A 27,704-nucleotide genomic window follows, 5' to 3' on the forward strand; every position below is an offset into this window, starting at 1 on the left:
TTTGGGGACGCATCTGCACTGCTGACTCCAGCCAGTATCATGATGCTGTAAACCTTTGGGTAGATATAGGGGGGTGTCTGCAGGGGTTTAGGGATGTAGATATGTAGGGGGTATTGAGCCCCAAGGTGTGATGTAGTCTGGTGGGGGCCGGGCTCTCAAAATGGCACCATGCCATAGCTGCTTGAATCTCAGGGGATGTGTGGGACCGAGTGTGAAGATCTTCTGTAGAACAATGTCATTACATGGACTCCAGGCATCTCTTTATACTAGTCTCAGGGCTTGTGAGGGCTGAGGGGCTCTCCTATGGCTAAAATTGTAGGAATCTGTGGTGGGAATATGGACTGCTGACTGATGGGAATCTCTCACTTACCTTTTACCCACAGTGGGAGTTTCCCCTGGCTCTGAGTTGATCTTGGCTGGGTCAGCTGCTTCACTTCCCTTTCCTTCTATGCCTCAGAAGTTCTCAGTCACTTTCCTGCTAAATTCCATTGTTTTCTTTAGATGTTCTGTTTGACATCTAATTATCTATTTGCCATTCTGGTCCTTCTTTGTGAAGGAGGTGACAGCCAGGTGCCTCAGGCAGCCATCTTGAAGCCCCTCCAACGGAGGGTTTTCAATTGCAGATTCAATTTCTAAAGTAGATATGGGATTACTTACCTTTTCTGTTTCTTTATGTGTCAGTTTTCATAGGCTGTAATTTTTTTTCAGGGATTTGTCTATTTCATCCAAAATTTCAGATTCATTGACATAAAGTTGCTTTATAACATCATCTTTTTTTTTTCTTAAGACAGAATCCCACTCTGTCTGCCCAGGCTAGAGTGCAGTGGCATGATCTTGGCTCACTACAACCTCTGCCTTCTAGGACATGAGGTCATGTCTCAGCCTCCCAAGTAGCTGGGACTACAGGCATGTACCACCACACCTGGCTAATTTATTTGTATTTTTAGTAGAGACAGGGTTTCACCTTGTTGGCCAGGCTGTTCTCGAACTCCTGACCTCAAGTGATCCACCCACCTTGGCCTCCCAAAGTGCTGGGATTACAGGTATGAGCCACCATGCTCGGCCTGTAACATCATCTTAATATGATTTAATGTTTCTTAAGATCTCTGGTGTTTAATTAGCACCTCTCTTGCCTAAGGTTTAACAATTTTATTCTTTTCAAAGAACCAATTTTTATGTTTATTTTTCTTGATTATATTTTTGCTTGCTATTTTATTAATTTGTGCTTTATCCTTATTATCTTCCTGCTATTCTTTTCATTGTGTGTGACTTACTATTCTTTTTTTAAAACAACATGAATTTTTAGCCTTTATTTATTTCTAAAATATGCATCCAATGGGAGAAATAAATTCCTGTTGTTTAAGCCATCCAGTATGGTATCCTTATAGGACTATTGAGAGAGTTTGGATAAGTTAATAAGCTTAGAGCAATTCCTGGCGCATAGTAAATTTTGCTATTTTTATTTTTATTATTATTACCCTGGATTGCTTACAAGAGTACATATAACAAAGAAAATTATAAATAGTAATAGTCAAGATTCAGGAAAATATGTTTATTGAAAATCAACATATAAGGGAAAGTTGGAATATTAATATTCAGGCCATTAAGGGCATGCCAGGGAGTGGTCGACATGTTACCTCCCCCCATCTGCTACACTACTTTGTGATGAACATCTCACCAGGCACACACAGGATCTCCTCAAGATTATTTGATGGCTGCCTCCACCACCTGTTATTTTATATCCCCTGGACCAGCCTTGTGAAATGCTCCCAGGCCTGGCATCCCACATGTGTCCTGCTTGGCTCTTTGCATAAAACGTCCAGCTTGGGAGGCCAGATTGCTGCTTCAGGGCAGCATGTCCCACAGAGGCGGGAAAAGGAATTGGCTGCCAGTCAGAAACTGGTGGCAAATATCACACTCAACCCGCTGACTCTTCTTGTGAATGCAAAACACATTTAGAGATGAAATGGTACTCCTCTGGCTGCCAAAGAAACAAGTAACAAAAGAAGCAAGGCCCACATATGTTTGTGATAGTGAGTGTTTTACCACGCAGCAAGAGATCTCCATTTTGTGTAGGTGATTTTAAAATGTTGGCAAAGATCCTTCCCCCTTAGTGCCTCAGTGTTGGTTTGGGGTGGTTTGTGGAGATGAGGGTTATGAGGAGGGAAAAGCACTCCCGTGTGAACAAAGGCATTCTCTGTGAGGCTTGGATCTAAGAATACTGTCCAAATGTCAAGCGTCTGATAATGAAGAAAACGGACCTTAGCCATGGACTTGCTTTTCAACATCAGACACACAAAACAGAAGCACGAGTATGTGTCTGCCAAAAAAGCAACCTCATTCTCTGCCAAACACCACAGCTCTTAATTTAAAAAACTGAAACCAAAGTAGACTTGTCTCTGGATGGTTACCTAAAATGTCCACTTAAAGAAATGACAGCTCTCCTAGGGGAGCAGTACGGTACCGAGAGAGGGAGCAATTTTCCCTGTGTATTCACATCAAGCCATGCCCCAGAGAAATCAAACACAGCTCCCACCAGCCTTCAGAGATCCAATGAAGAGCGAGTGCTTCTTGTTGCTCCTTGTTGGCTCTGACCTAGAAGGTAACAAGTCTTTGGTACTGGTGCCGTTTTAAGGATTGGACACTGCCCTGTTATATAATCCGAGCAGCAGACTTTCTGAGCTTCTGTCAAATTTAGAAGTTGTCTGTAAAATGCAAGGTCTGGACTAACTTATTTCTAAGATACCACCTAACAAAAATCTGAAATACCTATATTTCATTAATGCCCAGAGGGGCTCAGTTAGCCAGCAATGCAATGTGGAATAGTGTAGTGACTTTCAGCAAACGTCATAATGCTCTCTATGCTTACATAGATATGTAAATATATATATAATATTATATATATTATATATATATATTATATAATATATATAATATATATTATATATATAATATTATAAATGTATCCATATACCTATCTCTAGCCACTGAGATAGAGAGAAATATACACAAAATGTAAATCTTAGGCTACATGATAACCAAAGTCATGGGTAGCCTCTGCACTGGCATTGACCATAAACCCTAACTAGTGTTATCTCTGGGTCCCAGAAGTTGAGTCCTCTTTCTCCTTGTCTGTTGACAACCCATGGCCATCGCTCTCAAGGCCACCCTTTTGGGATCTTTCTGTGCCTTTCTCCAAATATCAAAGTTGCTGTTCATTATCTGAGTTGATATTGTCACTGCATTTGAAATGTAGGACATTTTATTCTTAACATGCCAGCCCTAGGGAAGTTTTGACTCCACATTTAGAAATTTAAAACTTTGGCCGGGCACGGTTGCTCACGCCTGTAATCCGAGCACTTTGGGAGGCTGAGGCGGGTGGATCACTTGAGGCCAGGAGTTCGAGACCAGCCTGGCCAACATGGTGAAATCTCATCTCTACTAAAAATACAAAAATTAGCTAGGCATGGTGGCACACGCCTGTAATCCCAGCTACTCAGGAGTCAGAGGCATGAGAATCGCTTGAACTTGGGAGGTAGAGGTTGTAGTGAGCTGAGATCGCGCCACTGCACTCCAGATTGGGCAACAAGTGAGACCCTGTCTCAAAAAAAAAAAAAAAAAGATTAAAAATTTTAATCAGAATAATAGCCATATTGACAAATTGCTTTAAGATTTTTTTTTTTTTAGAATAAATGTCATTAAGCTGAATGTCCTGGAGACAGAAAACACTTCTGTTTTTTCCATCGTTATTTTATTGAAAATATCTTTATTGACACAAATTATTTTTCATATAAACATTGAAAAAATGTTGAGTCATTGAGCAGTTTTCATTTTTACCGAATCTTACTGGGTGTAGCTTCTATAATCATGAGTTTTGCATGATCTCCAACAGGCTGATTTTCCTGATTGCAATTTGAGCCCTTACTATTTTTATTTTATGTTTTCACTGTCAATATCAATTCCATTTTCTTCCAAAACTACAAGATGGATTATGTCAGGTAGGTTGTATTTAATGGCTGGAATGAATTTTAGGTCTCATTTTCCAGGGAAGGGAAACTGAAACCCAGAGGTTAAGTGACTTCCCTAAAGTATCCTACCCATTTCATGTCTGAGCTGAGGTTAGAGTCTTGGCTTACAGCCCAGAGTTTCTCTACTTCACAAGCATATCCACTACTGGAATAATGGAATCACAGCAGTGTGCTCGTACAGTTAAAATTGGAGCCTATATGCATGCCTACCATAATTAAAGCAGGGCCGAGAAATAATGTATTTCACATCTAGTGTTAGCTCTGAATCCACACCCAAGGTGACCACCTCCTATAGACAGAGATAAGATTGGGGTTTTTTGTTTCGTTTTGTTTTGTTTTTGTGTTGCCCAGGCTGGAATGCAGTGGCATGATCTTGGCTCACTGCAACCTCCACCTCCCAGGTGCAAGCGATTTTCCTGTCTCAGCCTCCCAAGTAGCTGGGATTAGACACACACCATCATGCCCAGCTAATTTTGTATTTTTAGTGGAGATGGGGTTTCACCGTGTTGGCCAGGCTGGTCTCAAACTCCCGACCTCAGGTGATCCGCCTGCCTCGGCCTCCCAAAGTGCTGGGATTACAGGCGTGAGCCACCACGCCCAGCTAATTGGTTTTTTTACAAAGGCACTAAGATTTGGTGGTGAGGCCAGGTTCATATAATGTTAAGAAAAGTTACGGCTTTATCAGGGAACTTGTGATATTAATAAAAGAATGCATGCTGAAATTGGCCAAAATGGGCAGAGAGAATATGGTGGGCAGTGTCATGGATAAGAGAATACAGGGCAGGGCACAGGGCAGAGTGCATAGTCTGGCTCATAGCCTGTAGCTTGGAGAGTGAGAGGTGGGAGAGAAACCAGAATGGGAACATCGGGCCTGGATAGTAGGCAAGGAGTGTGTGTTCCATTGTTTAAACAGTGGGGAGCCATCAGAGGTTTGAAAGCACATTCTAAAAGCTGTTCTTTGGGAAGTTTATAATGGTAACTTTAGGATGAATTCAGGGTGAGGAAACTCTAGAAATAGGAAGTCATATAAGGAGCTTTATTGGAAGAAGATTCTCCATCTATTTCATACGTCCACCTTGTTGATATTGATTTGGAAGTCCTGAAATAGAGGTCGTGGGGAATAAGGTTTGGAATGCCCAAGCTGTGAGGACTGATTCCCTGTTTGAGAGATGGTGTTTACTGTGTGTCCACACCAACTTAAAGGCTAAGTATCCACAGGGAGATCACCGCATGCTGGTGTCCCTGGCACTTCCTCAATGGCCCTAGTAAGCATCCTCAGCCCCCTAAAGCACAAGCCCTGCACCAAGACTTGCACCTTGACCTTGACCTGAGTTTAGTTGATGGAGCCCTCAGGCCCATGGTCTGCCACACTGTGCTCAGGGGCTTCTCCCAAAATGTCCTGGTTTCCAACAGGAATCAGAACTTCAGCTAGAGATTACATCTAGGGAAACCAAAGGGAAGGAGCACGCCACCCCGAAGCTTGACTGTTCTGGAAAGCCCACACCAATTGGAGGGGGGTCTATGACATGAGAAGAAGATGGAGTTAGACAAACCTGGTTTAAACTTTCATTTTGCCACTTGCTAGCTGTGGGCTGGTTACTGGTCCTGGAAACTTTTTTGGTTTTTTTTTTTTTTTGATATGGAGTCTCACTCTGTCATCCAGGCTGGAGTGCAGTGGCATGATCTTGGCTCATTGTAACCTCCACCTCCTGGGTTCAAGCGATTCTCCTGCCTCAGCCTTCCAAGTAGCTGGGATTACAGGTGCCCACCACCACATCTGGCTGATTTTTGTGTTTTTAGTAGAGACAGGGTTTCACCATATTGGCCAAGCTGGTCTCGAACTCCTGACTTCAGTTGATCCACTCGCCTTGGCCTCCCAAAGTTCTGGAATTACAGGCATGAGCCATCACGCTGGAAACTCTTGAGTGAGAACAGTTACTTCATAGGGGTGATGGGAAGGTCAAAAAGGATGATAAGGATGGCGACCGATGATTCGGCATCTGTGAGCTCTCAGGCCACGGTCTACCACACACTTTTTTAATCCACAATTTTGTGGAATCAGAGTAGCTATCCTATAAACTATGTCATGGTATTTACTAACTCATAACTGAGGAAACAGAAGCTTCACCTGAAAAACTTGCCTAAGGCTTTGAACAGTAATAGTATCTGAGATTTGAAAATCCAAATTTCAACCTTTCCACCACCCCACAGTGTCTTTAAGTACCTGTGAGGGGAGTGCAGTGGGGAGGGATGAACTGTAGCCGGATCTAGGCTACACGCCCCGCTGTATTAGTCTGTTCTTGTACTGCTATAAGGAAATACCTGAGACAGGGTAATTTCTAAGACAAGAGGTTTAATTGGCTCACGGTTCTGCAGGCTGTACAGGAAGCATGACAGCATCTCCTGAAGAGGCCTCAGGGAGTTTTACTTAAGGCAGAGGGCAAAGCTGGAGCGGGCAAAGCTGGAGCAGGCAAGAGCGAGCGGGGGAGATGCCACACACCTTTAAACCTTTAGACGACAAGATCTCGTGAGAACTCACTATTGCCAGGACAGCACCAAGGGAGACGTGGGGACAGCACCATTCATGAGAAATCTGCCCCATGATCCAATCACCTCCCACCAGGCCCCACCTCCAACATTGGGGATTACCATTAGACAAGCGATTTGTGTGGGGACACAGATCCAAACCATACTACTGCCCTTGGGGTATGTGGTGGTGGTGGCAAGGGGGTGGTGTGGTGGTGGTGGACAGAATATTTGGCAGCACATCCTAACCACCATAGAATACTTTGTTCCCTAAAGGAAAGAGGAGTTCTTAAAAGGAGGAGGATGGAGGAGGCATGGTTCGTCTGCAGAAAGCAGTAACAACCACAGCTTCCTAATTGTGCTTTTCTAAAACTCACATTAACTTTTGTTTGTTTCTTGACTACGCACAACTAGAATATGGAGGAAAGAAATGACTATAGTCCTTCGAGTGGACGGTCAGGCTAGGATTTGAACATTTTCACGGATAGTCCACAAAAGGAATGACAGACAGCTAGCCACCTGCCTTTCTTGGAATTACTGCTGACAATTCATTTTTTGTGTGTTTTATTAAGAATTTTAAACAGCTTAGGAAGCATTATGAATTGTTTCTGAAGGAACAGTTCCAGAAAGGTCTTCAGCAGGTCCTTGATAACATTGACATGGTCAGAGGAAGCAACAAGCAAAAAAATGTCACTTTTGCATTTGAGTAGATGAGAGGGAATCAGAAGTTTTCAAAAACATATTGAATGGAGGAAAATAACTGTTAAATAGGCTTAAGGCAATGATAATCAAATATGGTTAATTCCCTGGAAAAATGTTTTAGCTTTGGCTGGGCATGGTGGCTCACAACTGTAATCTCAACACTTCGGGAGGTTGAGGTGGGAGGATCACTTGAGCCCAGGAGTTCAAGACCAGCCTGGGTGGGCAATATAGTGAGACTCTGTCCCTACAAAAAAAACATTAAGGGAATTAACCAGGTGTGGTGGTGCATGCCTGTAGTCCCAGCTACTTGGGAAGCTGAGATGGGAGGATCACTTGAGCCCAGGAGGTCGAGGCTGCAGTGAGCCATGTTCACGCCACTGCACCCCAGCCTGGGCGTCAGAGTAAGACCCTGTCTCAAACAAAACAAAACAAAACAAAACAAAAAGTTTTGGCTTTGTTAAGGAAACCGGCAAACAGAATCTTCATCTCCCCCACCAGCAGTCGCCTTCTACAATGATGGATGTCCTCTTTCATGGGTTCTTTGTCTCTATCTTCCAGACAGGGGCAAAGTTCCTCTGTCCATTTATGGGAATCTGACTGTGGGCAGAAAACCAGAACACAGTAATCAAACCACACCCCATCTCCCAGCCAGAGAGCTTCTCTGAAAGTCACAGATTAGGTCCTCCAAAAGCAGGCACTGAGGCAAAGTTTGGGGTGCAAATAGTTTGTTAGAGACCAACACCTGTGGAAGGAAGGGTATAGGAGCAAGAGTGGACCAAGGGAGAAATAAAACTGTGATACAGGCCAGACAAACCAGGCAAGGAACTCTTGGGAGCATATTTTCTATCAGAGTGTCCCACACTGGGCCAAAATAGCGAGGCCTTTTATGCCCAGCTCATTCACTCACCAAATTTGGGCTGCCCCAGGAAGGTCATCATCTTGGGAAAGGCAGCTCTTTGCAGCTGAGGCAGACCCTGAAGGAGCTGACAGCTGGGGGCTGTCTGCTGAATGCACTCCCTGCAGCCGAGCAGCAAGTACATCCTTGAAGAGAGGTCCAGTGGGGTGCATCTCTATGTCTACCACAAAGGCCATCCAGATAATGTACTTGCTAGCTCTCATGGATTTGGGGGCAGGGAGTTGGGAGCAGCAGGAGCTGGTGGTTTGCCTAATATGGGAACTTGGTCTTTGTTTGCATGACATAAAATTTTGACTAAGCTCTCAGTGTAATTATGTCTTATATCTGCCTCAGAAAGATGGATCGGGCCTTGGTTTTTAACTCATATCAAGATTCCAAGATAGGCAAGATGGATCTTTCAGGAAAAGGATTAAAGAATCATCAGAAAATATTTCCCTTTTTCAGTTATTTATCGTGGAATAATAAATCACTCCAAAACTTAGTGGCTTAAAACAATTTATTATTCCTCACAAATATGTGGATTGAGTGGGCTCAGCTGGGTGGGTCTGATTCAGATGGGGTAGGCTGAGGTCACATGTGCAGCTGCATTCAGCTGGGAGTTTGGCTAAAGCTGGGACATCCAAGATGATCTCCTCTCCTCCAGTGCTCTCTCCATACGGCCTCTAATCATGTAGTGTCCTGGCCTGGACTTTTCCATAATACAGCAGGCTGGTCTTCCAGATGGAAAAGCAAAAGATGCCAGTCCTTTTAAGGCCTGTACTCAAAAGTCCCAGAATATTATTTCCATTTTATTTTCTCTTGGTCAATGCAAAACACAGAGCAAAGCAGATTCCTTTCGGTGGGAAGAATCACAAAGAATTTGGAGCCATTTTTAATCTACTCCTTTGCCCTAAACCAATGTGTTTCAACCTTTGCACATATAGATTTCCACACCTGCTCTCCAGATATCCTGATTTTATTGGTCTGGGGTAGAACCTGGGCATTGGTATTGAAGCTTCAAAGAGGTTTCTAATATGTAGCCAGTTTGGGAACCCTAAACTATGATGTCTTTTGTCCCTCTATTCATAATGACATGGCTTCCATCTTGCAGGAACCCCCATGTGGCATATGTTTGGAGAAACTTTCATTCTGATTCCTGAAGTATATTCTAAATCCATTTTTACTTACAAGCTAACCAGAAATTTGAGAACATAGTTTTACTCTTTACAAATCAGCCATTGACCTGAAGCATTGTGTCTGTCTTCCAGTCAGTAGTATCAACTGGTATGGCACTGGTTCTCCGAAATCATTAGCCAAAACCTTAATCTAAATTGTAGACTTCAATCCCTGCTATGCACTGTAGGTTTACAAGTGGCCTTTGTTCTCTTAAATTATTGATAGATCACCGGCAATTTAGACTTGTAAGAAAACTCTTTAATTTGTTTAAAAGCATTAGTTTCCTTTTCCCGGCAGTTTTGTGCTGTACTGAAACTATGTGGTCCTGGTGTGCAGTGCTCTTAGATAGTAGTGTGTCTGTGTTGCCTTTCAACAAAGAAAAAACTGTCAAGCAGTGTCTGCTTTAAACATCATCCAGAGTGATGGTTTGCAGCAAAGATGTCCACTAGCCACAGTGAATTTTTTTTCTGGATAATAGATTCATACAATTCCATGTCAAAGCAAAAAAAAAATAGTGCAACATTTTAGACTGTGAAGTCTTACTATAAGTAAGCTCAGTATTTCCATTAGTTAGTCATTAGGTTATTTAATAAGGATTCTTAACCTGGAGTAAGGGTCTGTGGTTAGGATTCAAGGAGTTGTCAGTGAACTTGGAAGGGAACAAATTGCATCTTTATTTTCACTAACCTCTAACTGAAACAGCATTTCCTTTCATTATGAATTGTGAAATTTCACATTTCCTTCCATTATAAACGTAGGCAACAAATCACAGTGGCACAGCAGTACCTTTGACTTTTGTCACCAATAGAAAGCAGAGACATTCTCCTACCAAATACCACATACACTGTTATAGATACCTTGAAAACCTTTTATCCTTATCACTAAAATTAAAATTATAGTAGTTTTCAGACCCTCTGGTTTCTCCTACTGGATGTGCTAATATACAAGTATATATGTGCTATCTCACAATTTTTTTTTTTACTGTTTTGATGATTTCAATGGAATGTTTTATTTGCAATCCTAGCAAAGCCTAGGATTTGATTTTAATTCACTGTATATTATATATGTATACATGTGGATGCAAATGCACTCTGAAGTGCATTTATTTATGTGTATTTATTAAGTGTATTAATTGGGCGGGCGCAGTGGCTCAAGCCTGTAATCCCAGCACTTTGGGAGGCCGAGGCGGGCGAATCACGAGGTCAGGAGATCGAGACCATCCTGGCTAACACGGTGAAACCCCGTCTCTACTAAAAATACAAAAAAAAAATTAGCCGGGCGTGGTGGCGGGCGCCTGTAATCCCAGCTACTCGGGAGGCTGAGGCAGGATAATGGCGTGAACCCGGGAGGTGGAGCTTACAGTGAGCCGAGATCGCGCCACTGCACTCCAGCCTGGGGGACAGAGAAAGACTCCGTCTCAAAAAAAAAAAAGAAAAAAAGTGTATTATTTATGTATGTATTTATTTTAAGGCAGGGTCTTGCCCTGTCACCCAGGCTGAAGTGCTGTGGCACCATCATGGCTCACTTTAGCCTTGAACTCCCAGGCTCAACAAATCCTCCCACCTCAGCATCCCAGATATCTGGGACCATAGGCACATGATACCACACCTGACTAATTTTTGTATTTTCTTGTAGAGATGGGGTCTTGCCATGCTGTTCAGCCTGGTTTCAAACTCCTGAGCTCAAGTGATCCTCCTGCCTTGGCCTCCCAAAGTGCTAGGATTATAGGCATGAGCCGCCATGCCCAGCCAGCATGCATTTAGAAATATTATTGTGAGAAGGTAGTCCATAGGCTGCACTAGACAGTCATAGGAGACTGTAGCACAAAAACAGATTAAGAACCCATGCATTAGACTATTTGAATTGTTGAAAATAATTTATAGATTCTCTCCAGCCCAAATCACTTATCACCTTTGGTGATACCAGACAGACTTTATGAGCTAAACTATCAAGTAGGCTTGAATTTTGTTTCTAGTTGATTACACTGGCAATTCTAACTACTTCTGTTACCATATTCAAGTGACATTATAGTATAGGGATTAAGAGAATGGATACTGTGTTAGACTTGGAATAGATCCCTGCTGTACCATGTACCAGCTGTATGACCTTGGGCAAGTTACTTAACCTCTCCAAGAACCCCCTCACCTGTGAAATGGGGATAATATTATCACCCACCACTCTCACAGGAGGGTTCATTATTAGGATGAATTGAGATAATGCTTATAAATTACTTGACTCTCTCTCTACCTGGCACCTAATAAGCATAAAATAAATGTTGGTTTCTATTGCCATTAGGGAGCTCTCTTAGCATTAATCTATTTTCACAGGGCAAGAAGCTCTCGCTCTATTCATAGAGTCCTTAAGAGACATTTTGTATTAAAGTTTCAGATGATGAAGTGAGTTCAATATTGTCTATCAGATAGGCCTGAAACTACCACAGTTGTATCCAGTTTTAATTTGACTGTAACAAAGAGACTTTCTTGTCAAAAGGTAGTAGTAGCAGAGAGGGATGGGCAGTGTTGGACATTTTGCTATATGACAGCCTAATAGGAAATAAAAGTGGCTGAATTGAGTAATGAGTGGTTTCTAAAGCATTGAGTCCCTTCTAGTTTAACAATAATTTGAAACATCCCTGTTGACAACAAATGAGGCACATCCAGCCTTTTTTTTTTCTTTTTCTCCTGTTTGTACTGAGCTTCTAACATACGGAAGACAGGAAATATAGGAGCTTACATTTAGAGAGTCAAAAACTATCAAAACAAAACAAAACAAAAAAAACATTTGGCAACTTATTGCTCTTCTGCTGTCCAGCATGGAGATGTGGGTATTTATTTTTGTTCCTAATATTTATTTTTTGTACAGCAACCAGAGTCCCAAGGTTTAGATTCTGGCACCGGCTTTGTCATCTTAGAGCTGCTTGCCAGAGGGGGACTTCCCACTTTTGACTTTGTTTCAGTTCAATTGCTTCTCCATGCCTTCCCCACATACTGTTTTTCAGACATGGGGCCAATCTCATCATCTCTGTGTAGGGGAGAAGAAAAAAGCACAGCAAACATGTTAAATTTCCTAAAGATTCATTTTTGCAAGGATGGCAGCATCAGCAGGTGGTTTTTCTTTTCTTCTTTTAAATTTAAAATTGAATACATACCAAAGAATATTTACAATGCTGTCTAAGATAAAACAGTGATAAGTGAACACTTTTGTACTCACCAGCTGGTTTAAAAAATACAACATTGCCCTTCCTAATTACCCCTGGAGGTAGACTACTGTCCTGAATTTTGCTTTTACCATCCCCTTTCTTTTTTTCTTTGTTAATAGTTTTACTGCAGACATACATATCCATATATAATATTTTACTTTTCATGTTTAATTTTATAGAAAAGGAATTATTCTGTATGTATTTTGCAAAAACATACTTTTGCTATTCAACGCTGTATGTGAGATTCACCCATGTTGATATGCTCAATTGTGTCTTATTCTTTTTCATTGCTGCATAGTATTCCATCATAGAAGTATTATTCACCCATTCCACTGCCAATGGACATTTGGGTTGTTTTCAGTATTTTGCTTCTACAGATAGTGCTGCTATGGACATTTTTGCACATTTCTTCTTGTGTCTGTGTCAACCTCACTAGATAATGTCAACCTGTTTTCCAAATTGATTATTCTTGCCAGTAAAGTATGAGTTCTGATTATTCCATGATCTCAGCAAACACTTGGACTTGCCTCTAGTTCTTTCACCTGAGCTTGTTAAATTAAAGGAAGGCTTACTGTCCTTTCTCATGTCTAAAAGTCATGGTTTGTATTCTCTTTCCATAGCTGTCTCCTGTCTTTTTTTGTTTTTTGTTTTTTTTTTGAATGCCATCAAATTAAAGGAATCTGGCATACACACACACAGTGAAGGCAGAGTGGACATTACACATCCAAGTCCGGGTGGTTCATTTTTCTTCTGGGCATCCTGTGCTGAGGTTGGCTAGCAAACTATCCAGCTCAAAAAAAAATCAAAGTTATTCCCTTAGAACCTTTCCAATTCAACTCTGCCAACAGTGGCTCAGTAAGAAGCAGCAAGTAAATAAAATCAACAGATTTCAGCTAATGCCTTGGGTTTGCCAGCAATCCCCAGACCACAGGGAGAAAATGAATCTTTTTCTCACAAAATTCCTCTCACTGCCATCACTTTTCCATTGAAACAACAAGGCAGAGAAGTTACTTTATTGAGTTGCTTTGCTGTGAGTCTTACCAGAAAATGAAGAATAATAGTAATTGGCAAATATTACCCACCCAGTTCCTTAGCTAGCACTTCTCACATCTGCTTTATGATATCCTTGCTGGCCTGATTTTATTCATTTCCTAGTGCTCGGCATAGAAACCACAAGAACTAGCAAAAAAGAAAAACACTGCATTTATATAAACCAATAAAACTAGTGAGCATTTTGTGGACATTAAAAGAAACATGAGGGCTATCCCACATTATAAATTTCAAAATGCAAGTTTTTGCCTTGTGGTATTTTAAAAGTTTTAAGATGCTATTCAGGAACACTCTGAATAACTGTTTTAAATTGTTGTTGTTTAAACTTTTTTTCCTTTTCCAATAGCCCACTTGGCTGGTCTTAACTGGTCTCCTTCCTCACCAATCTGCCCTCCTCTCTGTGCTTTTTCCAAAATGCAAGTTTAATTGTGGTTGTTTTCCTTGTTTAAAACTGCTCACTAACTCTGATACCTGCAGGATAACGTCCAAACTCTACCTGGATTAATGAAAAGATTTGATCTGGCCTCTGTTTCCTTTCCCAACCTTAACTCTTACCCTCTCCCTCCTTTGCAATTAAAATGTTGAAAAACAAAATACCATATCATCCCCCAAACATGCACCCAGAAATTCACATGGGATTCCCTCCTCTTGCCTTATAAGGCCCTTTGTACTCCTCTGACACACCTGGAAAACTCCCATTTGCCTTTCAGTCTTGGCAATCTTGGTATGCTTGATCCTTCCCCACAATACCTCCTTCTTGGCAACTCTCTCCATCTGCGTACATCTTCTATTGTATGTACTACACTGGGGTTTCACACTTCAGCTCTTTAATTGCCTTCCTCTTCTACTCGATGCTGAGTTCCTTGAGGACAGGAATAATTTATTTTAAAAATATTCATTTATTTTTGTAGCATACCCCTTAGCACAGTTCGTGGCACTGAGTAAATGTTCAGTGAATTAAAATCAAATCGGCCTCCACCTCATTCCCATGCCCCTCTCCTTTGCCTCTGACTCTGTGTGTGTGTGTATGTGTGTGTGTGTTTTAATACTACATCTCTCAAAGAGTGCTATGATTATTCACCAATTGTACACACCAAAGTGTCTTAGAGGAAACAAACAGAGTAGACATGCTGAGATAGTGAACAGTTCAAAACAATTCCCTTCAAACTAAAGACTGCATTGTTTATGTCAGCTAAAGACTATTTCCTTTCTGTGTTGCATGGGAGAAAAAATGAGAAATATTCTGGGACACGAATTTATAAAAGGAGTTGTAGAAATTTCATTACCTCAGTGCTGACTAGAGCATCCTCTCCTTTAAAAATAATTGAATTCCTGGTTTTTGTTTTTTTCCCTTCTCTTAAAAACCACACAGCTTGCTTCCTGAAGACAAAGGAAATAATAAACAATAGCAACTCCCAGTTTGACTCTGATTATTTGCCAAGAGTCTTCTTAGTTCATGTGGTTCTATTTCATTAGAGAGGACTGATTAGCATAAGAAGAATGCTTCTAAATTAAGCTACCCAAATACGCACTTAGTTAGTACTCTGGGAGCTAATTTATTTATTATTTAAAATATAAATTGGCTAGCAAATCTATTTATTGAAGTATAACAGCTAGGCAACAATGCATAACTTTCTCTTGGCTGTTGAGTGGTTTTTAATCATCTATTGAAATTTAACAGAGAACCATTTCATTAAATGGAAAGCGGATAAATACTAAGAAGTCTGTATTTTAGAGTATTATCCACACATGGAGAATGATATTTGAGGAACAAAGAGGGAATTGGGGTTTGCTTTTTAAACAGTAACTTTTTGTTGTTTTAATTTGAAGTGTAACCAAAGACTCACAAAATCACTTGTGGGGATGTTAAACAAAGCAAGAAATAAATAAGGCGGAATATGGAGTAGGGTAGAGAAATAGAGGGATGGAAAAAATTGTGTTAAGATAGTGCTACATTGTCAATTAGACTAAAGCAGTATTTTTGCCTTGTACAGTTTTGGGGTTGGCGGTAAAAACTATGTACCTTGTTTTATTTTAACAAATGGCATCATGAAAATATCATGCTATTTGGCATAGTCTGTATTCTAAATTCCCAGAACCTAGAGACATTTAGGGGTTCTGGGGTCCCCTTAGGCTGTGGGTCGAGAACATAGTTGAATCCAGATACCCTGTTCAGTCTCGAGTTGTCCTAAACAGTTCAGCTCTGGAGCATCTCATGGTGCTCTGATATAAATGGAAGAGTCGTGTAGATGCTGTAGCATGGTCTTGAAATTCTATCATTGTCACTTATACTAGAACTCAGTGAGGGTAGGCAGAAATGGAAACAAGTGACAGGACTTTCTCAGCTTTCTGCAAATTTTTGAAATTTGGCTCATCTGATTTCCAGAGCCAAGGTTTCAAAGAAGTTTTAGACCTTGTAATTTACGATAGGTGGATGTTCCTTAGGTTCACGTTGGAAAGAAGAAGAATGTCAGAATGTTTCCTTTTTCCCCAGGACAGCCAAAATGTCAGAGAACCAGGAGTCTGAGGGTAAACTGAGGAGAGAGGGCACTGATTTGTAGTGTTTGCCAATTTCCATAGTGTAAATACTCACGCAGCCAATTTCAAGCTACCAACTTCACACCACTAAACATGGAGTTGGGCAGCAATGTGCACAATTGGTTCTCCTGATCCAGTGAGAGGGAGTGCCCACACACTGCTGCTAGAACTATCTTGCATTGCTGTCTGCAGGAAGTAAATCTTTAGCAGGTTACCAATCTTTAGCAGGTTAGCCGGCTCTTGTTTCCATGGTACACAGAAGATGATGAGTCAGGATCTAAGTCCTTGCAACACTCCTGGTGAGAGCATTTACTGCTATAACCTCTGCCCCTTCCTCCCCCACTCTTATTCTCTCTTCCAAAAGAAAACTACAAATGTAGATCATAAAGCTAGATATTGAGTAAGTGTAAATAATGAACTGGACTGTGCTTTTTATCCTCTTGTGGATATCAAATATAAAAACTGGACAGGGAAGGAGAGAATGAGGCTGGGAAATCTTGATTACTTTTTAATTGCATCAAATCCTGTGTGGTAAAGTGGGTTCCTAAAAGGGGAAAAAGACAGCACAGTTTTTTGCCATTCTGCTAAGACAAGTAAGGTCTTGCTTTCCTGGCATTTCTGTGTAGGAAGAAGAGGGTGTTTGGCATTGCATGTGGTGAAAGGGGAGAGGGGGTGGAGGGAAAGAACGGGATGGATCATGGCATTGGCAGGGATAAAGCTCACTGTAGACACAGTTAAGTTGAGTGCAATGACAGAGGTTTGCTTTCACATTCAACCTGCTTCATTAATTTCATTGGGGCCTTTTCCAAGGAAAGGGAGGATTCATAAAAGGGAAATCAAAGAAGCCTGGAAAAGAAACATTTCCCCTTCTGAAGACTGTATTATAATCCTTTTTTCTGAAAAAGTACAGTAATGAATGTTATATTTATTAGTGTTGTAATTTCTCCTCTTACTCCACTTCTTAAAGGGAAAAAAATATTCTGTTGGTCATAAAAACTCTGATAATAGTAGTAGAGTGACCATTGGTTGAGTCCTTATTATGTTTCTAATACACTGGCACATGGTACAAACTTAAGACATATTTGTAATGGGCCAGGTGCGATGGGTAATCCCAGCACTTTGGGAGGCCGAGGCAGGAGGATCCCTTGAGCCCAGGAGTTTGAGACCAGCCTGGGCAACATGGTGAAACCCCGTTTCTACTGAAAATATAAAAAATGAGCCGGATGTAGTGGCATATGCCTGTAGTCCCAGCTACTTGGGAGGCTGAGGCACAAGAATCACTTGAACTCAGCAAGCAGAGGCTTCAGGGAGCCAAGATCACACCACTACACTCCAGCCTGGGTCACAGAGTGAGACCCTGTCTCAAAAAAAAAAAAAAGTAAAGAAAAGAAAAAAGACATATTTGTAGACCAGGTGCCCTGCATCATTTTATAAGTATTGTCTCTGAATCCTTACAAAAAGTTAAATATTCATAGAGTGAGCAACCATTCCAGATTGTCTGACCCTTTTTTACTTTTAGCACTGAAAGCCCTATGTTCCCAGAAACCTCTTGGCCCTAGGCACAGTGGGACAAGTGGTCACCCAAATTCTTATCCCCATTTTACAAATGAGAAAATAGAGATAGTTAAGTCATTATGCCAAAGTCACAGAACTGGGCTCAAACCCAGAGCTGCTAAATCCCAAGTCCATGCTCTTAACCATCAGGCCAAATGGCTTCCTATTATCCTGTACTCTGCTTTCAGATTTTCATCATCTATACTGACCAAGGAAAAAGAAAGCTTCAACTTTAATAATTCATCCCAACCTTGCTGAAATTAACACAGAAATTCTTGGAGTTGATATAGAGAAAATTTTCCATGACTTTTTTTTTTAATAGACACGTTCAAAGCATGTCTAACTGATCTGGTGAAATAAGGCTAACAGATTTGACTGAAAGGTCTTCACCTCTCAGGTGCTCATTCTGTATCTCTCTAAAAGGAAGGAACGTATTATTGGATCACAAGATTTCTTCTCATTTGAGTACCCTGATTGTCAGAAGTCTGTTTCTCATATCATGCAGTAATGCCTCTTCCACTTACTCTCATCCTTTTATCCAATCTATTATTTGGAAGTCATACTGCCCTCCCCTTTTACCACTATTAACTTGATAATAATAGATTTTATCTATCCTTTATGTTTATATAGAGATTATGACATATATCCTGATTTAAGAAAGTCAGCTTTGAGTCAATACATTTACCATTGTCCAGGTATACAAGTGTACCTTACAACAGGGGCCCCCAATCCCTCGGTCACAGACTTGTACCTGTTTGTGGCCTTTTAGGAAGCAGGCCACACAGCAGGAGGTGAGTGAGGGCAAGCATTACTGTCTAAGCTCCGCCTCCTGTCAAATCAGTGGTGGCATTAGATTCTTATAGGAGGGGAACCCTCCTGTGAATTGCACATGTGAGGGATCTAGGTTGTGCAGTCCTCATGAGAATCTAATGCCTGATGATCTGAAGTGGAACAGTGTCATCCCCAAACCATCCCCCACTCCCCAACCCTGTGCATGGAAAAACTGTCTCCCACAAAATTGGTCCCTGGTGCCAAAAACGTTGGGGACTGCTGCCTTACAACACTTTAACTCACTTTACACCCTTTTTGTGCAAGTACTGTTTTTTGAAAAACTTCTACATAGTTCAAACTCCAGAAGACATTATTAATTATTGATACTCCTGACTTCTGTTCACATATGTAAATTCTCAGCTGCTGTTCATTCTCCTCTGCATTTTCATGTTTCCATTACGGATAATTTTCCTTCTGTCTGAAGAACAGTCTTTCGTACTTCTTTTAGTGCAGGTCTGCTGACAAAAACCTTTTACAATTTTTTGTTTCCTTGAAAATATCTTTACAAGGCCTTCATTTCTATAGAAGTTCTAGGTTGGCAGATATTTTATTTCAGAACTTTCAAGATATTATTTCACTGTCATCCAGCTTTCATTGTTTCTGTTGAGTAGTCAGTTTTCTTGCTGCTTTGTACTGAAAATACTGTTTCCTTTTCTGTGACAGCTTTTAAGATTTTCTCTGTCTTTGGTTTTAGCAAAATGCTATTCTGTGTGTGTGTGTGTGTGTGTGTGTGTGTGTGTGTGTGTGTGTACGCACGCACATACACATACTATAGTGTAATATACTATTACTAATATACTATTATGTGTACTATGATGTGGTTAGTTTGCTTTGTGTTTATTCTATCTAGGATTCATAGAGCTCCTCAAACCTGGCTTGGTAACTTTTGTCAATTTTGGAAATTTTGGAAATTTTTCAGTCAATATCTCTGAATGTTACTGTTTATTTCTTTTGCCCCATTTCTTCCTTATCATTTTATCCTAAAATTCCAGTTAAACATAAGTTAAATGTTTCATGGTTTCATGTCTTTTCTTCTTCTTTTTTTTTTTTTTTGTATTTTCCATACCTTTATTCTCCATGCTTCAGTCTGGATATCCTCTACTGACCTAACTTCCAGTTCATACAGTGTTTCTTCTACATGTCTAATCTATTGCTAAAACATCGATCGAGTTCTTAATTTCCATGAACAATGAATAACTTTTTAGTTAAAGAACTTCCATTTGATTTTTTATATATTTAATTATCTTGTGAATTATTTTTCTGTACCTAACATCTTGCATACTTTATTCACAGTTACTTTAAAATGTGTACCTGGTAACTCTAATGTCTGGATCATTTGTGGTCTCTTTCTGTTATCTTTTTTTCTCCTTAAATTTTAGTCATTTGCTCTTGTTCTTTGTCATGCCTACTAAATTTTGTTAAATGTTGAAGAAAATGTACAAGAAATGTATGAAGAAAAATGTTATTTTTCTTCCAAAAGGATTTAATTTTTTCTAGAAGGCATACAGAGTAGAGGCATATCACCTTGATAAAGTCTGGGATTGAGATGATTGATTCAGTGCTTGATTTCAAGGTTTGTGAGGACTAACCTGTTTCTGGTTTCTTATTACTTCCAAGGCATCGTCTTTCATGGATCTGCTGGAAAGCCTGCGGTGCTTACCAGTGCTGTCCCTCCTTGACAGACTGGCAACTCCAATTTTTTTTTGTTGTTGTTTCTTTTGGGGTTTTCTTTGTTTTTGTTTTTTGGTCTCTCAAGCACCATAAGACTAATGAGCTTTTCATTCTCTTATCTGCCACTTTTGACTTGGCGTCTTCGTCAGAGAAGCTTAAAAATTGGTGAATTTCCCAAAGGGAAAAGCAGCACAAAATGTTAGGCTCACTTCCTTGTGATTCTCTTTTCTCTACGATCATGGCCTCTCTCAAGGCTTGGTTGCTCTCTGATACCTTTAAACTGCTTATTTTCTTTTTAATTCAGCTTCTGTTGTTTTCTATGGAATGAAGTTGGTTTGGTACAAACTATTGTGTCACAGTCAGAAGTGGAAGTCCTAAATTACAAACAGTATTGCAACTGATTAAGATGGCGTACATAGGAAGCCCCTTGGGGATGTTGTAAAGGAGCACCGAAGGTTTTAATTGCTCTAGAATATGTACCATTATGATGGCTACATGTGGGTCTCCTGAAGCACCTAGAAGCTCCTTTTCTCCTTCTATTCAATAACCATTTGCTACACCAGAAGTGTACAGTGGGAGACCTCAAGAATCGTTTCCCTGAGTGCTGTTAAAGCATCTCCCAGCCTTGATCTCCGCTCTGTTTTTTCATTCTTTCGAAAGTGACTTATTGCATTCTTTGTTAGGAAGTGTCTGCTAACAAGCTTTGGCTTGTTTTTTATTCTTTTTCCCAATTACCTTTTCAGTATATTTTTATTTGAATGTTATTTACGTTATTTCTACTTACAGTTAGTGTCTAAAAGCAAACTAAAAGATAAGATTTAGTAAATGTGGAATGGAATAAAAGTAGTGAAAAGAACTTCCATGTAAATCAGAAACCACAACAAGCAGATTCTCTTGAGGGTATGCATCATTGTATACTGGAAAGCAGAAACAAACCAATCCTACGTATTCTGCCTCCCAAACTTGCAGCTCCCATGTGGCTCTTTTCTCTTTCCTGGTGAGTAGCACCACCTTTGCAAATCTGCCCATGTCAGAAGCCTGAAATGGGGAGGATGTGTTGGGGATGGGTAGAGAAAGTCTTACTTAACCTTTATATCGGATTAATCACTGATTTTATTGGTGCTGCCTTACTACCCTCTTCTCCTTCCCCTTCTCCCCATCCCTCCCATGTGCCCACATCCTCTCACCTGATTTGGTAGTCTTCTAATTTGCCTCCTTGTGCCAGTATCACTCCCTTCCAAATTAGCCTCCTCCTTAGACATTAAGTCATTTTTCTACAATGCAAACTTAAGCATGTCACTACCCTACTTAAAACCCTCTAGGATATATCCAGAATAGGCAAGTCTATAGAGACAGAAAGCAGATTAATGGTTGCCAGGGGCTGGTGGGGAGAGGGGGAGTGGGAAGTGATTACTGATGTATATGGGTTTCCTTTGGGGTGGTGAAAATATTCTGCAACAAGACAGTGTGAATATACTAAATGCTACCAAATTGTACACTTTAAAATGGTTAAAGTGGTAATTTTATGTTAAGTGTATTTTACCACAATTGCTTTTAAAGCCCAATAGGATAAGGTCCACTCATCCCAGCATGTCACTTGGGGCATCACATGGTCCCACTAGTGTTCATCTGTCTCTTCTGTTTCCCTCTATTCCTGCACAAATGGGACAACGTACAGGCTGCTGCACGCGTCTGCAACTTCATGGCCCCTGCATTTCCATGCAGAGTTTCCTCTGTCTGCAGTGATCCCTCTGCTGCACGTGCCCACGGTTTCACCTCCCCTGCATTTCCACGCCTCCTACATTTCCACACACAGTTTCCTCTGTCTGCAGTGATCCCTCTGCTGCACGTGCCCACAGTTTCACCTCCCCTGCATTTCCACGCACAGTTTCCTCTGTCTGCGGTGATCCCTGTGCTGCACGTGCCCGCAGCTTCACGGCCCCAGCATTTCCACACACAGTTTCCTCTGTCTGCGGTGATCCCTCCACCCCCACCCCACCCACCACTCTCTGTCCAGTGATCTCCTTCAAGACCCCCAAGAAGCTTCCCCAACACATCTACATCAACAAGCCCACTGTGAACTTCCCTCTCTTTTCTGTCATCTAAACAGGCACAACTGGGAAATCTTTACTGGCAGGTCTGTGTTTCTAGTTCCAGGGAGAATTATATCGTTTTCTAAAAAATAAAGTGGAATGAAGCTTTAAAGTGTTTGTATAACCCTGTTGAAATTCATGACACATTTGTGACCCCCTGGAACATCTGGAACACATGAGGTTAGAGGCTGCAGCTGTAGTGCGGAGGCACCCAAAATAGACAGTTCTATTCAGGAAGCCCTGAGATGAATCTTGTCACATTTAAATACGTAATTACAGTCCCGCCACATTTTGTTACTCACCTCTAAAAGCTGCCGAGTGGTCTGTATCTTTGATTTGTGAATGGTGAGTGGCTTGATTATAAATGACAAAGTGGTTTATTTTTCCACACTCAAAAATGTATTTATTTTTGAAGTTAATATCAGCAAAATGCCGTATGTGAATCTGCTTAAGAATATGCTTTGTTTGGGAATTTTTGTGGCATGTGAAATAACTTTGTCCCTTAACGAGCTTTCTTTTCCCCCAATATTAATGACACAATTTACAATGTCATTGGGTCATTACACATGGCAGCTCAGAAATTGGACCAGGGTCAGGTAGGTCACTGAAAGGAAGAGTAAGAACACCTGACCCCTTCAGCTCTCCTTCACCACTTGATAATTATGGACAGGGAAGGTGTGTGTGAGTAAATTCCAGGAGAGCAGATGCCCAGGAAGTGAGGTCATGAGTAGGTATTAAACAAATTTCTGCTTGTATTCATGAGTAGGTGTTAATCAAATTACCTTCATGTAAACAGAGAATTCCCTGGTTTGCCACAGACTAGAAAAAATTCTCAACAGTGGTTCTCAACAAGCAGTTGGAACAACAGCATCAGCATTGCTTTGGAATTGTTAGATATGCAAATTCTTAGGCCCTGCCCTGGACCTTCAGAATTGGAAAGTCGGGAGGTGATGCCTCAGGATCTCTTTTAATGAGCTCAGGTATTTTTTAGGCACGTTCAAATTTGAGAGCCATTGTTTTGTTTTTTTGTTTGTTTTTGAGGTGGAGTCTCACTCTGTCGCCCAGGCTGGAGTGCAGTGGTGCCATCTTAGCTCACTGCAACCTCTGCCTCCCAGGTTCAAGTGATTCTCCTGCCTCAGCCTCCCCAGTAGTTGGGATTACAGGCATGCATCACCATGCCTGGCTAATTTTTTTTTTTTTAATTTTTAGTAGAGACAGGGTTTCGTCATGTTGGCCAGGCTGGTTTCAAATTCCTGACCTCAAATGATCCACCCACCTCAGCCTCCCAAAGTGTTGGGATTACAGGCGTGAGCCACTGCACCCAGCCAAGAACCATTGTTTTAAACAACCTTTTTAAACCAAGGTTTTTTATGAAAATGTAGGAACACCATGTTCTAGGGTAGTTTAGGTTCATATAAGCATATATACATATATATTTATTTATATTTAGAGATGGGATCTCCTTTTGTTGCCCGGGCTAGAGTGCAGTGGCTCAATCAGCTCACTGCAGCCTCAAACTCCTGCACTTAAGCGATCCTCCTGATCTCAAGCAATCCTCCCGATATAGGCATTTTGATTCTGGATTTTGAATATAGATAAGTGTTGGAAGAATAATGAAAATGACCAATATTTACTGAAGACCATTCCAGGCTGGGCACTGTGCTAAGTATTCCAGGGACATTATTCCACTAACTCCTCACACAACTCACAACTACCCCACGAGGTAATACTTGTTTCCCAGTTGTAAAGTAAAGGAACCTGAGGCTCAGTGAGGTTAAGTTCCTTGCCCAAGGTCACACAATGTGCAGTGCCTCTCGCCATGCTCCTGCACTCTGACTTCTGAGCCCAGGCTGTGAAGCACTGTGCTATCCTTTGTTTATCCTTTGTTAGCTGCAGCACTGGTTCTGGGGGCAGGATGACCTTTAGCTCTTGGGTATTCAATTTATTGCTGTTCCGGACCATTGCTGCCAAACTCATTTCCAGTTGAAGCAGCTGGGTTTTGTCACACATATGACTTTGTTAAGTGTCCTCAGTTAAGCTGAAGCTGCACAGAAATCACTCATCAGATTCCTGCCAGGGCCAAAGATACGGATGAAAATCTGCAGGAAGAAATGTCTAGCCTGGGATTGCGGGGAGGCAAAAGTTTCCCTCTAGAGTCCTATGAAGGGGTTCTTGTCACACATGTTTACTTTCAGTTTGTGATAAAAGGTGGGCATGTTGGGTTTCCAATTGCAAGCTTCTACACAAATGGTAGATGGGTTTCGCTGTCATTGCAGTGAGGCACAAATGACCATTGATCAACTGCAGCAAAACACAAAAGTTTCACATTTGCATGTGAAAGAGTTAAGTCTGGTCCCACATCTGCAAATGGGATCTGCCTCCCTCACTGTAATATGTGAAATACAAAAATACAGAAAATTATCTGTTTATATCTGCAATATTTTTTCATCAGTAAACCTCAGAGGGCTATTGAGAGGTGAATAAAAATGTTCCATGACTAAGCTGCAAAGTTCAGTTCAAAGGTAAGGAATGATTGAGTACGAGGATTTGATTAAAAACACCACACTGGTGTTTGCATCAGAAGTCAGGGTTCTAGCTAGTTATCTCACTTACAATTTTGTGACTTGGACAAGCCACTGAATAATTCCAAATAGCTCAGTCATCTCAATGCTCATGTGAATGGTGCTCCCTGTAGTTGTTCAGTGCACAGCTTGTATAGCTGCAAACTGCAAGGTAAATATCATCTAATAGCGTTAATCCTACTTACTGCACGTCAAGGTTGTAAGATGGAAGGTGTTGGGATGTAGGGGCAGATTTTAAATATAATAAATGTACTATCCAAATATACTTTTTCTGCCTCAGTTTCTTTCAGATTGAGACAAGTAGAAGAACCCAGCCTCTTAGGAAGGGCCTTGTGAAAGTGACCTTTAATTGCTGATCGTGATTCTGCAGCTAGAAGTTACTGAAAGTGATGCCCTTTTTGCATAAGTTTATTCACTTCATGCACTGGTACCTCCTGTCCGTTCTCCACATATGGAACAAGACATCTCAGGCCAGGCTGACCTCTCCTGCATGTAACTTCCCAACCCTCAGTGTCAGTCCTTGCCCTTTGGCATTGAATCATGACAGCTTCCCATTTCCCTCTACTTGGAATATTAGCTGACGCTAGAGGCTTAACGAGTACAGACACAAGTCCCCTTTTGTTGATTTGTTCTCATCATTAGAGATGTTTTAGGAATGCTTTATATCACCCAACAAGGGCTTGGGTTACATAGGTGTATGCATTTGTCAGAACTGGTGAGTCTACACTTAAGACTAGTGCATTTCATTGTATCTTAACTTGACTCAAAAGAAGAAAATCTGTAAACACATATTGAACTCTGACGAATAATGTGATGCTGAAGTGTTTGGGGAAGTGCACTACGTGCCCATTTTACTTTGAGATGTGTCAAAAAGATAAGATGGATTAATGGATGGGTGTGGGATGGATAGAGGCACCCTTATGTGAGAAAGCAAGTAAAGTGAAAGTTCATGACTCAAAATCATCACTATATGAATTGTTTTCGAATTTGCTATGTTTTAAAATGTTTTATAATCCAATATTAGAAAAAAAAATGTTCTAACTCTATGCTGCTCAAAACATGGCTTTCTTTTATTTCAAGTGTCAAGTTTTTTTTTTTTTGTTTTTTTTTTTTAAGAGATGGGGTCTCATTCTGTCACCCAGGCTGGAGTGCAGTGTATGTGGCATGATCCTAGCTCACTGCAGCCTCCAATTCCTGGGTTCAGGTCATCTTCCCGCCTCAGTCAAGGATGTTTTTGGTTTTTTAATTTTTTTGAGAACCAAAATTTCCCCTTTATTACTGATAAAGGCTAAGATGGAAGGTATGGCTCAGTGTGAGGGACAATTGGGCTGGCTAACTGAAGGGTGGAATTAAGTAGACAATCCACCCCATTGCAGGCAGACCTGACATACCCCAGAAGTAGAGGGCTGGAGGTGGGCCTCACCAGGTAACACTTGCAGCGCAGCACTCCCAACTGCGGGGAGCAGGCAGATCACTCTCAAGAGGAAAAAGACAAGGAATAACTTTCAATTTTTACATTCATGAGAAAAGAACACAACTTTGCGTAAAATTAACTAAGTTTTAAAACTTTTCTACCTTAACATGCCTATTATTAAAGCCATCAATAGCCAGATAGGCAGCTTGTCCAAAGGCATGCATTGGGAGAATATGTTCTGTATTTCATGTGAGTTTTAAATAGAGTTTAATCTGAATGAAAACTTTTCATGTATTTAGAATATCCATTTCTCTAAATTTCCATTCTTTTACTTTTTCTTTTTAAGGTAATTATTCGAGGTGGAGGACATATTTTACCGTATGATCAGCCTCTGAGAGCTTTTGACATGATTAATCGATTCATTTATGGAAAAGGATGGGATCCTTATGTTGGATAAACTACCTTCCCAAAAGAGAACATCAGAGGTTTTCATTGCTGAAAAGAAAATCGTAAAAACAGAAAATGTCATAGGAATAAGAAAATTATCTTTTCATATCTGCAAGATTTTTTTCATCAATAAAAATTATCCTTGAAACAAGTGAGCTTTTGTTTTTGGGGAGTGATGTTTATTACAAAATTAACATGAGTACATGAGTAAGAATTATATTATTTAACTTAAAGTGTGAAAGGTATGGATGATGTGACACTGAGACAAGATGTATAAATGAAATTTTAGGGTCTTAAATAGGAATTTTTAATTTCTTCTAAGAGTAAGTGAAAAGTGCAGTTGTAACAAACAAAGCTGTAACAGCATCTTTTTCTGCTAATAACAGAAGTTTGGCATGCCATGCATATGAAGGTGTTTGGAAATATTATTGGATAAGAATAGCTCAATTATCCCAAATAAATGGATGAAGCTATAATAGTTTTGGGGAAGAGATTCTCAAATGTATAAAGTCTTAGAACAAAAGAATTCTTTGAAATAAAAATCTTATATATAAAAGTAATGATGAATCAATTCTTGATAAGCAGAGGCTCTTATGCAGAGAACAAACAATCTTTGCCTTTTTGTTTTCTTTTTCCTTCTTTGAATTTGAGGTGTACACACTTCTGAAAGAGCCTGCAGGCTACATTAGTTATAAGAGCCATTTTAATTTGGGCTTCAAATTCTCTACTTCTTTTCCCCAAATAAAGAACAACCTAATTTTGTATCATTGTTAGAATATCAAAAAAACTAAGATAAGCTGGCATCAATATATACATTTATAAATATACATTCATTAGCAGTTTTCTAACTAAAATATCACATCCTGGCACATCTTTTCGATTTATGCATCATGTGCTCACACCTCTTTGAAATTCTACAAGACGTGTGGATTTTTCCACATCACTTCCTTCTGATATTACCCATCTATGAATTGGCTCACTGGAGAATTAAATTTAAA

General features: G+C 40.5%; 1 protein-coding gene across 4 annotated transcripts in view; it reads left to right on the plus strand.

Annotated features, from left to right (window-relative positions):
* CPVL (carboxypeptidase vitellogenic like) overlaps positions 1–27,704 on the plus strand; it is a 273,787-nt gene that overhangs the window by 183,079 nt on the left and 63,004 nt on the right. The window contains exon 15 of one of the 4 annotated variants that reach the window (XM_030797322.1): positions 26,606–26,857. The exons of the other annotated variants lie outside the window; for them this stretch is intronic. The gene's annotated coding sequence lies outside the window, so the exon portion shown is untranslated. Of the gene's footprint in view, positions 1–26,605; positions 26,858–27,704 lie in introns of those variants that run through there. 4 annotated transcript variants of the gene reach the window in all.

This window comes from Nomascus leucogenys, chromosome 17 (assembly GCF_006542625.1).
Source record: "Nomascus leucogenys isolate Asia chromosome 17, Asia_NLE_v1, whole genome shotgun sequence".
In the NCBI taxonomy this organism is placed as follows: Eukaryota; Metazoa; Chordata; class Mammalia; order Primates; family Hylobatidae; genus Nomascus; species Nomascus leucogenys.